At 45.0% G+C, this 16,091-nt stretch overlaps 1 protein-coding gene and 1 long non-coding RNA gene across 7 annotated transcripts in view; one reads left to right on the plus strand and one right to left on the minus strand.

The window, feature by feature from the left end:
• Nucleotides 1-16,091, minus strand: part of LOC138762290 (uncharacterized) — a 35,352-nt gene that overhangs the window by 11,960 nt on the left and 7,301 nt on the right. The gene's annotated exons all lie outside the window — the stretch shown is intronic.
• spega (striated muscle enriched protein kinase a) overlaps nucleotides 1-16,091 on the plus strand; it is a 341,612-nt gene that overhangs the window by 3,745 nt on the left and 321,776 nt on the right. The gene's annotated exons all lie outside the window — the stretch shown is intronic.

Here is a 16,091-nt window from a genome sequence, read left to right on the forward strand (position 1 = left end):
TAAAAAATAGAATTGTGTGTTAGAGAGAAATGAGAAAGAGGCTTATGGAGATAAAAGGGAAGAACACGAGAGAGGAAGAAGGGCTGATAGAGATGGACCAACCTAGAACACTACAGCCCCTTCAGCCCACAATGTTTTGCTGACCTTCATAAATCTATTCGAAAAACTAATCCTCCCTCACACCCATAACCCTCTAGTTGTCTTATATCCATGTGCCTGTTTTAGAGTCTTTTAAATGTCCCTAGTGTACCAGTCTCCAGCAACACCCCTGGCAATGCATACCAGGCACCCACCCTCCACATGAAAGGAAACTTACCGCTGACGTCGCGCCAAAACTGGATGTCCTCTGGTGTTTGCCACTCTCCCTCCCACCCCCATCCCGCAATGCCCGCATTATCTATACCTCTTATCATCTGAAGACCTCCACTAAGTCACCTCTCATCCTTCTTTGGTGAGGGAGAGAGATAGAAAAAACAGGCAGAGAGAAAGAGGGGCTGACAAGAGAGAGGGATGATAGAAAGAACTCAGGCAGAAGAGATGGGGAAAGACAAAAGAGGTGGGAAAGAGTGGAAAATAGAGAGCGAGTGTTTTAAAGGAAAGTGGTTGAGAAAGGTGGTAAATATTACGTAGGGGGTAATGGAGGTCAGTTGGTGTTACAGTGCCAGCAACTGGGACTCGAATCCCGTGCTGTCCGTAAGGAGTTTGTACGTTCTCCCCGTGCCTGTGTGGGTTTTCCCCGGGGGCTCTGATTTCCTTCCACCGTTCAAAACATACCGGGATTGTAGGATAATTGGTTGGCATGGGCTCGTGGGCCTGTTACTGTGCAGTATGTCTAAAAAAATAGAGACAGAAATGTTGGCAACATATCTTTGCCTCTTATGGACGCTGCAGGACCTGCTGAGTTCCTCCAGCAATTTAACTACAATCACAGCGTGCAGACTTGTGTTTCAGGACAGAAAACCAGGGCGGGTTTAGAAAGTGTGAGGGGGGAGGGGTGGGAGTTGACAGGCTGCTGCCACTCTCTTCCTCTCCGGAGAGTTTTCCTGCCGGAGGCCCCCCTATCCTTCTTGCTTGCTTGTTTTCCTTCGATGTCCCACTGTCAGTACATTCCAGTCCAGTCAGCACAGCTACTGGGCCGCAGATGGGGGAAGTGGAGCGCAAGAGCGAGCACGCAGAATCCAGAGCAGTAAACAAGTCTGAACAACAGGGCAGCCAGGAAGTCTGAACCCCCCCCAGCGCCAAACCCAGCCAGGAAGCAGCCAGAGCTCAGCTCGTCAACACGGCCAAGCCAATCACTGACACTGATCCAGCAGGAAAGGGAGCAGCCACTAACGCTGACCTTCTCCAGCATTATATTTTTTAACTTCAATCACGGCATCTGCAGACTTTAGTGTTTTACTGCTAACCTAATCACAAACAGGTTCACTGATTAATCAGTGAAACACAAAAGTCTGCAGACTGTCAATGCTGGAGGACTCACAGCCGGTCTCGCAGCATCCGTAGGAGGTAAAGATATAGAACCGACGTTCTGCTCATACCCTGACAAAGGGCTCAAGCCCGAAACGTCGGTTCTGTTCTTTATCTTTGCTCCCTAAAGAACACTCTTTGACCTGCCGAGTTTCTCCAGCGTCGTGCTTGTACTGCAACCCCCGTGCCTGCGGACTTTCGTGTGTAACACCTTTTGTCCATGGGTGTGAATTCCTCCTTCTCCCCAGCCTTTTAATTCGGGCCCCTGCCTGCTTTTTTCTCATCCCTCGAGAGAGGGCTCAGGCCCAGAATGTCAGTAACACATCTTTACCTCCTAAGGGTGCTGCGAGACTGGCCGCGTTCCTCTGCGCATTTATAGTTGCTAACTTTGAACGCGTTTACTGCATAGAGGGTAACAAATGGTGTGTCAACAGCCACTGAGGAAGAAAGGTGTTGCTTTTTCATTCTGGTGACTAACACAGCTGTGAGGAAATTTGGAAAAGGTACAGAGACCCAGAATACAGAACATTCCACCACAGTACAGGCCCTTCAGCCCACGATGATGTGCTGACCTACTCCACAACAATCTAACCCTTCCCTCCCTCATACCCACAACCCTCTCTTTTACTTCCATCCACAGGCCTGTCTAAGAACCTTTTAAATGCCCCTGTTGCACCAGCCTCCACCACCACCTCCAGCGATGCTTTCCAGGCACCCACCCCTCTGAGTATAAACGTTACCTTTGACATCTCCCCTGAACTTTCCAGCGCTCATCTTAAGCAGATGTCCTCTGGTATTTACTATTGTCACCCTGAGACAAAGGTGCTGGCCGCCCACCCGAATTGAGCCCCTCAGAAAATATTATACCTCTTGTTAATCAATATTGATTGCGTAGCTGCTCATTACTAGTACAGTTTACCGAGTCGTAAGAACTAGACCATAAGACATAGGAGTAGAAATAGGCCATTCAGCCCATTAAGTCTGCCCACCACTTAATCATGAGTTTATCCATTTCCACACTCAGCCCCACTGCCCGGCCTTCTCCCCGTAACCTTTGATGCCCTGGCTAATCTGTCAATCTCTGCCTTAAATACACACAATGACCTGTCCTCCACAACCACTCATGACAACAAATTCCACAGATTCACCTCCCTCTGGCCTGAAGAAATTCTTCCGCACCTGTTTTAATTGGACACCTTTCAAACCTGAAGTTGTGCCCTCTTGTCCTAGACTCATCCACCATGGGAAACAAATGTTCTACATCTATTCAGTTTTGTTGTGGAGGCCGGGTCATTGGGTGTATTTAAGGCAGAGATTGATGGGCTCTTGATTATCTAGGGCATCAAAGGTTATGGGGAAAAGGCCAGGTAGTGGGGCTGAGTGGGGAAATGGTAGGGCAGACTCAATGGGCTGAATAGCCTATTTCTGCTCCTATGACTAATGGTCTTAGAAACATTGATGTAAAGAGGGTCTGTACCTCTTGAAAATAGCAACACAAAGAGGGTGTTAAAGAACTGGATGTGTTCGTTGATTCCAGCACTGAGAATTAACATTGGAGAGTCTTGTCGCAAAAACCTTGGTAAGGCTCCATCTGGGCAGTTCTGGGCACCGTGTGATGGGAAAGATGCGGCGGCTATGGAGAGGGTGCAGAAGAGATTCAGCAGAATGTTGCCTAGACCAGCTGTTCTCAATCTTTTTATGGCTATGATTCCCCCTGCTCATAGTTTCTGGGCCCCTTTCCCCATGAAATGGCCAAGTTTCTTCCGTACTTCTATCAAGGACAAAAAAAACCCCAGAACAAATATTTATATTACATGAGGTGAAACGAAAACAAGGCTCTAACTTAAATGTGCTTTGGACTCCAGGGTGGGTGGGGTGCATAGGGCCCCTGTTAGAATGGCTCCTCACGATTAGCCAGGAGGAGAGGCTGGAGAAGGTCGTTGGTTTCTTCTCTGGAACATCAGAGGCTGAGGGATGACCTGTTCGAGGTTTATAAAGTTATGAGAGAGATAGAGTCTTTCTCACGTGGCAAAAGGTGAGAGGTGGAAAGGGCACTGGAAAATCCTCTGAGCGGTGGATGCCTGGAATGGGCCGCTGGGGGTCATGGTCTTTAAAAGATTCCAGTTTCCTTTATTGACATAGCACATAAAATCTGTTTACTTTTGTTTGCCAAAAAGCACCACTAGCATCAGAGGCTTCGAGATAGACGGGGATTAGAGTAATACCTTTCATGGGCAGGTAGTAGAGGTTTAGTTTAATTTGGGCATCGTGGTCAGTACAGATTTGTGGGCCAAAGGGCCTTTACCTGTGCCCTATTGTTCCATGTGCTGTCCCAGGCAACATCTTGTTGAATCTCCTCTGCACCCTTTCTGGTGTGACCACTTCCTTCTTGTTGTGTGCCCACAGTCCACGGTTGTGCGAAGCTGTCCGGGACCTCCATCCCGAAATATTCCTTGTCATGGGCATCCTAGATGGCCGTTTTCACTGCCTGCTCAGAATAAAAAGTCTCCAGACGCTGGGATCGAGGTAAAAACACAGAGATGCTGGAGGAACTCAGCCGGTCTCGGAGTGTCCAGAGGAAGTAAAGATATATTACTGACATTTCGAGCCTGAGCCCTTCCTCTTGGTCAATGGTTCTCGACTTTTCTCTTTCCAGTCACATACCACTTTAAGCAATCTCTATGTGGTGATGAGTAAGGGATTGCTTAAGGTGGTGTAAGGATGGAAAGAAAAAGGTTGAGAACCACTGCTCTGGGTCAATGTTCTCAACCTTTTTTTTAAACCACTCATTAACTACCTTAAGTTTCTTTTCTTTGGCTTGGCTTCGCGGACGAAGATTTATGGAGAGGGTAAAAGTCCACGTCGGCTGCAGGCTTGTTTGTGGCTGACAAGTCCGATGCGGGACAGGCAGACACGGTTGCAGCGGCTGCAGGGGAAAATTGGTTGGTTGGGGTTGGGTGTTGGGTTTTTCCTCCTTTAAGTAATCCCTAACTAACCACAGAGCACCTATGGCATCCTAAGCCATATAACGAGCCTGCAGCTGACGTGGACATTTACCCCCTCCATAAATCTTCGTCCGTGAAGCCAAGCCAAAGAAAACTTAAGGTAGTTAATGAGTGGTTAAGAAAAAAGGTTGAGAACCACTTCTCTTGGCCCATAGAAGGTAAATATATGTATTTATACCTCTAGCTGATATTTCAAGCCTGAGCCTATTGACAAGGTAGGACTCAGACTTTGAAGAAGGACTCAGGCTTGAAACGTCAGGTTAGTTCCTGTCTTTGGCTTGGCTTCGCGGACGAAGATTTATGGAGGGGGTAAATGTCCACGTCAGCTGCAGGCTCGTTTGTGGCTGACAAGTCTGATGCGGGACAGGCAGACATGGTTGCAGCGGTTGCAGGGGAAAATTGGTGGGCTGGGGTTGGGTGTTGGGTTTTTCCTCCTTTGTCTTTTGTCAGTGAGGTGGGCTCTGCGGTCTTCTTCAAAGGAGGTTGCTGCCCGCCGAACTGTGAGGCGCCAAGATGCACGGTTTGAGGCGATATCAGCCCACTGGCGGTGGTCAATGTGGCAGGCACCAAGAGATTTCTTTAGGCAGTCTTGTACCTCTTCTTTGGTGCACCTCTGTCACGGTGGCCAGTGGAGAGCTCGCCCTATAACACGATCTTGGGAAGGCGATGGTCCTCCATTCTGGAGACGTGACCCACCCAGCGCAGCTGGATCTTCAGCAGCGTGGACTCGATGCTGTCGACCTCTGCCATCTCGAGTACTTCGACGTTAGGGATGAAAGCGCTCCAATGGATGTTGAGGATGGAGCGGAGACAACGCTGGTGGAAGTGTTCTAGGAGCTGCAAAACTGGCTGAGTTCTTCAGCATTTCTGACTTGTTATCACCACCTCTAAAGGTGGTCGTGGGGATGATTTGCTACTGCACAAATGCTCTTCAAGGCGGGCACCTCAAACAGCCTCTGACAACCAAGTCCAACAAGGTCCCACATGGGAGGTTAGTCAACGCTGGGTATTCATGGTGAAGTAGTGAACTGGATTCGACAATGGCTGGACAGGAGAAGCCAGGGAGTAGTGGTGGATGATGCTTCTCAGACTGGAGGCCTGTAACTAGTGGTGCCTCAGGGATCAGTGCTGGGACCATTGTCATTTGTTGTCTATATCAATGATCTGGATGATAATGTGATCAATTGGATCAACAAGTTTGTAGATGGCACTAAGATTGGAGACGTTGTGGAGAGTGAGGAAGGTTTTCAAAGGTTGTAGAGGGATCTGGACCAGCTGGATAATGGGCTGAAAAATGGCAGATGGAATTTAATGCAGACAAGTGTGAGGTGTTGCACTTTGGAAGGACAAACCAAGAAAGGACGTACACGGTAAATGGTCGGGCACTGAGGAATGTGGTAGAACAGAGGGATCTGGGAATACAGATACATAATTCCCTGAAAGTGGCATCACAGGTGGACAGGGTTTAAAAGAGAGCTTTTGGCATCTTGGCCATCATAAATCAAAGTATTGAGTACAGGAGTTACGATGTTATGGTGAAGTTGTATAAGACATTGGTGAGGCGGAATTTGGAGGATTGTGTGCAGTTTTGGTTACCTAACAACAGGAAGGATATCAATAAGATAGAAAGAGTGCAGAGAAGATTTACTAGGATGTTGCCCAGACTTCAAGAACGGAGTTACAGGGAAAGGTTCAACAGGTTAGGACTTTATTCTTTGGAGCGAAGAAGAATGAGGGGAGATTTGCTGGAGGTATTTAAAATTATGAGGGTATGTGAGATACAAACTAGAGGACATGGGTTAAGGGTGAAAGGGAAATGTTTAGGGGGAACATGAGGGGAAACCTCTTCACACAGAGAGTGGTGGGGGTGTGGAATGAGCTGCCCGCTGAAGTGGTGAATGCGGGCTCAATTTTAACATTTAAGAGGAATTTAAACAGGTATGTGGATGGGAAGGGTATAGAGGGCTATGGAGGGTGCAGGTCATTGGGACAAGGGGAAAACCGGTTCAGCACAGACTAGAAAGGCCAAACAGGCCTGTTTCTATTGTAATGTCCTATGGTTCTAACCCCTGGCCTTCACGTGTGGAAAAGTTCTTCTGCCCGGCTGAGCTGTTCTCACTTACACTTGCCTTCTCCAGCCTCTCCTCCTGGCTAATCGAGAGGAGCCATTCTAACAGGCAGGCCACTGGCTCCTTGAAACCAGTTGCTCCGGGCAGATGGGGCTCGTTAATCACGGGTGGTAACTCATCTATGAGAGGGAAATCTCCGATTTCAAACCTCTGCTGCCTGTGGCTACACCCGCTCACGGGAAAGGCTTTGGGAGTGAGCCCCAAAGGGGGAAAATGGTCAAGAGTCTCGAAGGCGGCTGACCGCTGTACCCAGCACTGACCGGCTCGGCAACTCCTGTGATGCTGCTGGCACCAAACTGTATTGACTTTTGTTGTTCCTTTGGACCTGTCATTAGCATGGGGTGGGGGGGTGGGGGGGGGGGGGGAAATCCCACTACATGGGCAACCCCACTACATGGGCAACAGATGGATCTCCATACTCAACTTTGCCCTGGCTTGTGCCCTGGAGAAGCCACTCCACTGTGACTCCCAGAGGCACAGCACCCATGGTCGACCACGACCGATGGAGGCCACAAAAGATCAATCTGCACTGCCATCTTCAGGAATATTTGCAATAGTGCACCAAGATATCTGTTGCTCAATGCTCCCTGGGGCTCCACAATTTATGGTGCATGTCCGAGCCTTGCTGGACTCTTCGAAATGTATCACTGGATACTCATCAGGATTTGGTTCCACCTGCCATTGCCCTACCCACCTTCCCAACTGAACAATATCATTCTGTATCCTAAGATTAATCTCCAGCTGTGAAAACAATACAGGTTTTATACAAAAATGTGAATGAAGTAAAAACACCATGCAGGAGAAACTCAGCAGGTCCAACAGTGTCCTTCTCATAACAAAGTTAAAGATACAGAACCGACGTTTCAGGCTTGAGGCCTTCATCGAGGTGTGAGCAAAATATAGGCTGGCACTCGATGTAGATTTACCTTTGCTATATAAAGTACGCTGCTTGACCATCTGAGTTTCTCCAGCATTGTGTTGTTACTTCTGCATTAAGGGCTGGGGAAAGAAATGGGAAAGAATGGGCAGGGGGAGGAGTCCAGACCAACAGACAAAAGGTCTTAATAAGAGGAAAGAAGATCATTCACTTTGGCTCTCAGTTAGAGTAGGTTTTAACACGACATCCCTGTGTCTGCGTGGGTTTCCTCTGGCGACTCGTTTCTGCCCACCCTTCAAAATGTCTGGGGGTTGTGGGCAAATTGGTATATTTGGGCGGAACGGACTCGTGGGCCAGAAGGTCCTGTTACTGTGCAGTATGGGTAAACTTAAAAGAAATATTTTGACCCTCTGGCTTCAATTAAAATCACAGAGCATAGAAGCAGGTCTTTAGACCATAGAACACAGTACAGGCCCTTCGGCTCTCGATGTTGTGATAACCCATATATTCCTTAAAAAAAAGTACTCTCCCTACCCTGTAACCCTCTATTTTCCTTTGATTCATGTGTCTGTCTTAAATGGCCCTCATGTTTCAGCCTCCACCACCATCCCTGGCAAGGCATTCCAGGCCCCCAAAACTCTCTGCACCTTCATTCTCATCATTCTTCTGTTCTTCATATACACATAGAACACCCTGGGGTTCTCATTAATCCTACATCCCAAGGCCTTCTCATGCCCCGTTTGAGCTCTCCTAAGTCATTTCTTAAGCTCCTTCCTGGCTACCATATACTTCTCATGAACCCTTCCTGTTTCCTGTATCTAATGTATGCTTCCTTCTTCCTCTTTAATTTGAATATTTTATTTAAGAATTTTAAAACCACCATCCATGTATACAAATTCATTAAAACTATAAGTGGAAAAAAAATTACACATTGTGTGTTTGTGTGTGTGTGTGTGTGAGAGAGAGAGAGAGTGAGATTATATATATTTAAAAAAACCCTCATCCCTCCCTCTTTTCTCCCTTCTTCCACCCACCTTCTCCCACAAATCATATCAAAGAAAGAAAAAAGGAAAGAGTTGGGTGAATGTCAAAAAGTCATAAAGTCTCAATACTAATAATAACGGAGTTGGGGGTGACTAACAGCAGGGCTTTCAGAGAGTCCCTCAAATTTCCAAACCAACGTGTTAAAATTATGGGCTCCATGTTTTTGAAAAAAAATGGATATTTGTTATGTAAATTCTAAGTTATTTTCTCAAGTGGAATACAGCTACATAATTCAACGTGCCTTCTCTCCATCCCTAAATCCGTATCAATTTTCCAAGTAATGGCGTCGTACTTCCTAGAAACGGCTAAAGCCAGTCGTAAAAATTCAGTTTGATACATAGTTAACCTTAATTTTGGTCTAACCACTTTAATATTTGCCCAACAAAAATAACATTGGGTCCTATGGGAGCACAACCCCTAATATTTTCTCCAAAGAAATTTCCTACTTCCATCAAAAAAGGTTTTGCTGTCAGACACTCCCAAGTAGAATGCAAAAACGAACCAACGTCCTGATCCTATCTAAAACATTAATCTGATAATGTGGGGCTCAATTTTTAAATTTTTTTTGAGGCGTTAAATATAATTAATGTAGAAAATTATATTGATCCATTCTATACCTAACAGTAACCTTTTTGTCATATTTTCCTTATATAATTGCATCCATTGATTTGTCTATTTAAATCAACCTCCCATCTTAATCTCGATTTATGAATTCCTAACTTAGGAGCTGCTTTTTGAAGTAATTTATACATCTCCAAAATGAATTTATTCAAGCCACCCTTGCATATCAATCAATCTAATTCATTCTGTCTAGGTATCACATTAGGACCCAACATCAACGAAGAAAGCCTTAACCTGATACTAACAGAAATTTTTTTTATTTGGGACATTACATTTTTCATCCATTCGTTGAAAAGTAATACATTTACCAGCTTTAAAGCAATCTTCTATTTTCTTAATCCCCATTTGCCTCCAAATGCTCAAAAATTGATTATCCATAGAAAAAAGTCTATTTTGATATAAAGCCATTTTTTGAGAAATCAAACCTTTTCCATTTATTTCACAATCTATATTACTATATAATTCAATCAAATGTTTCAAAACAGATGTATCTCTACTTCCTATTAACAATTTTAAATGCCATTTATAAATAAAGTCCTGCATATTGTTTTCTCCTATTTTACGCAATTCTATTTTAACCCAGGCTGGAGATTTATCTATAAAAACTTCTTAATACTCGAATGTAAATCCTTAAAATAAATTTTGAGGAAACCAACTGAAAAAGATATTGAACCTTTGGAAAAATATTCATCTTTATACAATTCACTCCACCTATTAGAGTTATAGGCAAGTTATTCCACCTGTTCAAATCTTCTTCAATTTTATTAAGGAGTATACAAGTTATTTAAATCATTATCAATCTTAATTCCAAATATTTAATTCCATCCTCTGGCCACTCAAATTGAGCAAATTCCCTATATTATAATCCCCTTTAACCAAGGGCATAATTTCACTTTTGTCCCAATTCACCTTATAACCCAATATTTCACCATATTCTTCCAGTCTTGTATATAATTGATGCAGAGGATTTTTGGGGTCTGTCATATAAACCCAAACATCATCAGCAAATAAATTAATCTTATGTCCCTCTTGACTAACCATTATACTCTTAATACTAGAATCTGGTCTTATTAACTCTGCTAAAGGCTCTATTGCTAAACAAACAAAGCTGGAAATAAAAGGACATCCTTGTCAATGGAAAAGCAGAAGAAATTTGTCCATTGGTTACAACGTTAGCAGAGGGATTTTTATATAAAATTTTAACCCAGTTAATAAATGTAGATCCAAAACCAAATGTTTCTAAAACCTTAAATAAATAATTCCATTCCAATCTATTGAAAGCCTTCTCAGCATCTAAAGTTACTGCCACCGATAAGTCACCCTTCTTTTGCAATAAATATAATAAACTAATCAACCTGGCAACTTTATCGGCAGATAGACTTTTGTTTAATAAAACCAGTCTGATCCATGTGAAAATCGGAGAGCATGGAATTGGGGGTAGGGAGCTGACAGGGATAGAAAATTGGTTGACAGACAGGAAATAAAGAGTAAGGATTAACAGGTCACTTTCCGGATGGCAAGGTGTGACAAGTGGGCTCCCACAGGGCTTGGTGTTGGGTCCTCAGTTTTTTATCATGAATATTAATAATTTAGATGTGAGGATTAAAAATAACATTAGCAAATTGGCAGATGACACAAAACTGGGTGGCAGTGTGAAGTGTGACGAGGATATCAGGAAAATACAGAGGGAGTTAGATAAGGTTCTTGTGGACAGAGGAATTAAGGGTTATGAGGAGAAGGCAGGGACAGGGTACTGATAGTGGAAGATCAACCATGATCTAAATGAATGGCGGTGCTGGCTCAATGGGCTGAATGGCCTACTCCAGTGCTTATTGTCTATAAATTCAGTAGATATCTAGCTATTCTATTTGCCAAAATTTTAGCAATAATTTTATAATAAGCATTTGATAAAGATATTGACCTAAATGATTCAGTTTTTAACAAATCTCTCTCTTTTTTATGTATCACAGTTATAATTGCATTTGAAAAAGATTTTCCTTCTTCCTCTTGACTTGTTGCCTGACCTGTTTCGACAGCCACGGTTCCCTTTTCCTACCATCTTTTCCTTTTCCCAGTGGGAACTCTGCACAAGTGGTCCTTAAACTTCCTCCACATTACTTCTGTGCTTTCACCCTTAAACATCTGTTTCCAAATTATTCTCGCTAGTTCCTACCTCATCCCTTCATAATTAGCCCTTCCCTAGTTAAACACTTTCCCAGTTTGACTGTTTTTATCCTTTTCCATAGCTATGTTGAAACTAAAAGAGTTGTGGTCACTCTCTCCAAAATGCTCCCCCACCGAGAGGTCCACTCCCTGACCAGGTTCATTCCCCAAAACCAGATATAGTATAGCCTTTCCTCTCGTTGGCTGGTCCACATACTGTGCCAGGAATCCTTCTTGAACACACCTGACAAATTCAGCCCCATCCATCCTTCTCACAGTCAGGAGGTGCCAGTCAATATTAAGGAAGTTGAAATCCCCCATAACTACAATCCTGTATTTCCCGCACCATTCCAAAATCTGCCTGCTTATCTGCTCCTCGATGTCCCAAGGGCTATTTGGGGCCCTATAGACTATGCCCAGCACAGTGAGAGCTCCCTTCCTATGTCTGACTTTCACCCACACCTACTCAGTGGACCTTCCCTCTGCAGCCTCCTTCCTTTCTATAGCCGTGATACTATCCCTGACCAGTAATGCTACTCCCCCCCCTTTCTACCTCCCATCCTATTCCTTTTAAAATACCTAAACCCCAGAACCTGCATCAGCCAATCCTGCCAAGACTCTGTAACGACCACAATGTCGTAGTTCCATGTACTGATCCATGATCTAAGTTCACCCCCTTTATTCCTAATATTCCTAGCGTTGAATTAGAAACATTTCAACCCTTCGAACTGGCTGCCTTTGTTTTGTCCCCGCTTGTCCTTCCTCACTAGCTCAGAGCACATAGGACATTGCTTTTGTTCTTCTACCCTAGTCTCTCCCCTCACATTCTGATTCTTCCCCCTCCCCCCACCCCCAACCACCAAACTAGTTTAAACCCTCCACAACTGCTCCAGCAAACCTCCCCGCCAGGATATTGGTCCCCCTCCAGTTCAGGTGCAGCCTATCCTTTTTGTACAGGTCAGACCCTCCCCAGAAGAGTTCCCAATGATCCAGAAGTCTGAACCCCTGCCCCAACTCTTCAGCCACGCATTCATCTGCCGCAACGTCCTGTTCCTACAGGCAGCAATCCCGAGATTACCACCCTTGAGGTCCTGCTTTTTAACTTCTTTCCTAACTCCCTATATTCCCTTTTCAGGACCTCATCCTCACTCCTATCTATGTTGTGGGTCCCCACGTGGATGACAACATCCGGCTACATACCCTCTCCATCCAGAATGCTATGAACTCAATCAGAGACATCCCTGATGCTGGCAGCTGGGAGGCAACATATCATCTGGAGCCTCGATCTTGCTCATCAAACCTCCGATCTGCTCTCCTAACCAACAAGTCTCCAATTACCAAAGATCTTCTCTTCTCCCCCCTTCCCTTCTGAGCCAAGGGGCCAGCCTCTGAACGAGAGATGTGACCACCACAACTTGACCCTGGTAGATTGTTCCTTCTCCAACAGTATCCAAAACAGTAGACTTGTTGTTGAGGGAAGTAGCCACAGGGACGTTCTGCACTGTCTGCCTCTTCCCCTTCCCTCTCCTGCAGACACCCAGTTACCTGTCTCCTGACTTTTAGAGGTGACTGTCTCCCTGAAACTCCTATCACTGGTTCTGCCTTCTGAATGATCCCGAGTTCATCCAGCTCCAGTTCCTTAACACAGCCTCCCAGGAGCTGGAGCTGGATGCACCTCTTGCAGGTGCAATCATCAGGGACAATTGTGCTGTCCTAGATTTCCTACATCCTGCAATCGGAGCATTCGACTGCCCGAGCTGCTCTCTCCATTATCCCTTCCTAATTTAAGTTCTAAGATCTTACCTTAGTGGAATCAAGCTTGTTAAAGCCTCATGTGCCAAAGCCTCCAAGTCCCACTCCTACCCTGAGCCTCTCACACACTGGCAGCTCCACTTGAGCTACCCCTCTATTGTCACTGCCCCTTATCTTTATTACTCCTCCCACCATTCACCGTTCTGTTTAACCCTTAACTTGCCCTCTGCTCCCTTTTGAACTGCACTCATCTTCAGCTGGTTCCTGGCTTTCCCAAGTTCCTCACTCCTCCTCTGACAGAGATGGTCATGAAATTACAGTTTTGAACAATACACTAGTTCCACATCCTCTATTCCTTTCCTGACTGTCTCTTAAATGTAGTGATTGCATCAGATTCCACCACCTCCTCTGGCAGTGAGTTTCAGATATCAAGCACACTCAGTGCAAGGGACATAAAACATAGTACAGGCCCTTCAGCCCTCAATGTGGTGCTTGTCCCATATATTCCTTTAAAAAATACTGAACCCTCCCTACCCTGTAACCCTCTATTTTTCTTCCATCCATGTGTCTAAGAGTCTCTTAAATGCCTCTAATGTTCTAGCCTCCACTGCCATCCTACAGCCCTCTGTGTGTAAAAAAGAACTTATCCCTGCTGTCTCTCCTAAACTTCCCTCCCTTCACTTTGTACACATGTCCTCTGGTGTTTACTGATCCTGCCCTGGGAAACAGGTGCTGGCCATTCACCCTATCTATGCCTCTCAGAATCTTGCAGACCTCTATCAAGTCTCCTCTCATCCTCTACGCTCCAAAAAGAAAAGTTCCAGCTCTGCTAAATCTTGCCTCATAAGACTTGTTTTCCAATCTAGGCAACATCCTGGTAAATCTCTTCTGCCCCCTCTCCGTAGCTTCCACATCCTTCCTGTAATGAGGTGACCAGAACTGAACACAATTCTCCAAGTGTGGTCTCACCAGAGATTTATAGAGTTGCAACATGATCTCTCGACTCCTGAACTCAATCTCCCTATTAATGAAACCCAGCATCCCATAGGCCTTCTTAACTATTCTGTCAACCCGTGCAGTGATGTTGAGGGATGTAAGGATTTGGACCCTAAGGCTTATCCTTTAACATCCCTTTTCAAATTCCTTCTTCTCATAAGCTTGTGACCTTGTGCTTTTGATACCCCTGCCATAGGGGAAAAGAATTCTGACAACCTCTGATAATTTTACAGACTTCCATCAGGTCGTCTCTCGGCCTCCTTCACTCCAGGGAGAAGCCTGGCCTATCTAACCTCTGCCCGTAACAAACATTCTCCAATCCAGACCACGCACTGGGGAAATGAGAACTCCAATGGAGGCAGGGTGGTAGAGCTAGTTTTCCTGGACTTCAGTAAAGTTTTTCACAAGGGTCCACCTGGTGGGCTGGCCCAGAACAATGGCATGCATGGGATCCAAGATGTAGATCCACTGAACCATAGAACATTACAGCACAAGCCCCTTTGGCCCTTCTAGTCTGGGCCGAACCATTATTCAGCCTCGACCCACTGCCCTGGACCCAGACAGATCTCTCCATACCCCTCCCATCCATGTACCTGGCAAGATTTTTCTTGTGTTGTAAAATTGAGCCGACATTCACCACTTCAGCAAGCTCGTTCCACACTCCCACCACTCTCTGTGTGAAGAAATTCTCTCCAATATTCCCCTTAAATCTTTCCCCTTTCACCCATAACCCAAGTCCTCTGGCTTGTATCTCATTCCCCTCAGTGGAAAAATCTGACCTACATTTATTCTGTCTGTCCCCCTCATAATTTTAAATACCTCGATCAAATCTCCCCTCATTCTTCTACATTCCAGGGAATCAAGTCCTAACCTGTTTAACCTTTCCCTGTAACTCAGTTCCTGAAGTCCGGGCAACATCCTAGTAAATCATCTCTGCACTCTTTCTATCTTATTGATACCTTTCCTGTACTTCGGTGACCAAAACTGCACACAATGTGAAAGAGATAGATAGAGTGGACGTAGAGAGGATGTAGTGGGAGAGTCTGGGACCAGAAGCCAAAGCCTCAGAAAAAATTTTACTTCCCTTTAGAACAAATTTCTTCTGCCAGAGGATAGTGAATCTGTGGTATTCATTGCCACAGACGGCTGTGGAGCCTAAGGTCATTGGGTAGATTTAAAACAGGTTGTTGATTAGTTAGGGTGTCAAAGGTTTAAGTTTATTGTCATCTGAACAAGTACTCGTACAACCTGATTCGGACCATAGTGTACACTCACACACTCTAAGTACACGTGACAATCAAACAACATATATACATAGCAATCCAAAATAAATAGTTTATTAAATTACGGATTTCTAGAATAGATCAACAATCCCACCGCCTGTGGGAAAAAGCTTTGTCCCAGCATGGAAAGTCCTGGTTTTTATGCTCCTGTACTTCTTTCTTTTTTTTTTTTATTTTTTAAATTTTTTATTTTTCACACCATAAACCACATTAACCATGATACACACTTTTTCCTTTTCAAACATATACAGTGCCATTTCCTGTACTTCTTTCTTGAAGTAGTGTCTCAAACATCCTGCCGGCTGGATGGTAAGGGTCCTCGATGATTCTCTGAGCCCTCTTTAAGCACTGGTCCCTGTACATATCGTCACTAGAGGGAAGGGAGACCCCACTGATCTACTCAGTAGTTTTAATCACCCTCCGTATCAACCTCCGATCTGATGCTTTGCAGCTCCCATCCCAACCAGCCATGACACGATATTGCGCTCCTGTGGAGCGTTGTTAGGATGGGGGCCGGTAGCCTTGCCCTCCTCAACCTCCTTAGGAAGTATAGGCGTTGTTGCACCTTCCTGACTCATGGAGAGGTGTTGTGGGTCCAAGATGGATTATCCTTTAAATGAACGCCAAGGCACTTTGGTTACAGGGAGAAGGCAGGAGAATGAGACTGAGAGATTTGAATGGTGGAGCAGACTCAATGGGCTGAAGGGTCTAATTCAGTTCCAATGTTTTATGGTGTTGGTGAAGCCCCATCAAT

The sequence above is a fragment of the Narcine bancroftii genome, chromosome 4, assembly GCF_036971445.1.
Source record: "Narcine bancroftii isolate sNarBan1 chromosome 4, sNarBan1.hap1, whole genome shotgun sequence".
Taxonomy (NCBI): Eukaryota; Metazoa; Chordata; class Chondrichthyes; order Torpediniformes; family Narcinidae; genus Narcine; species Narcine bancroftii.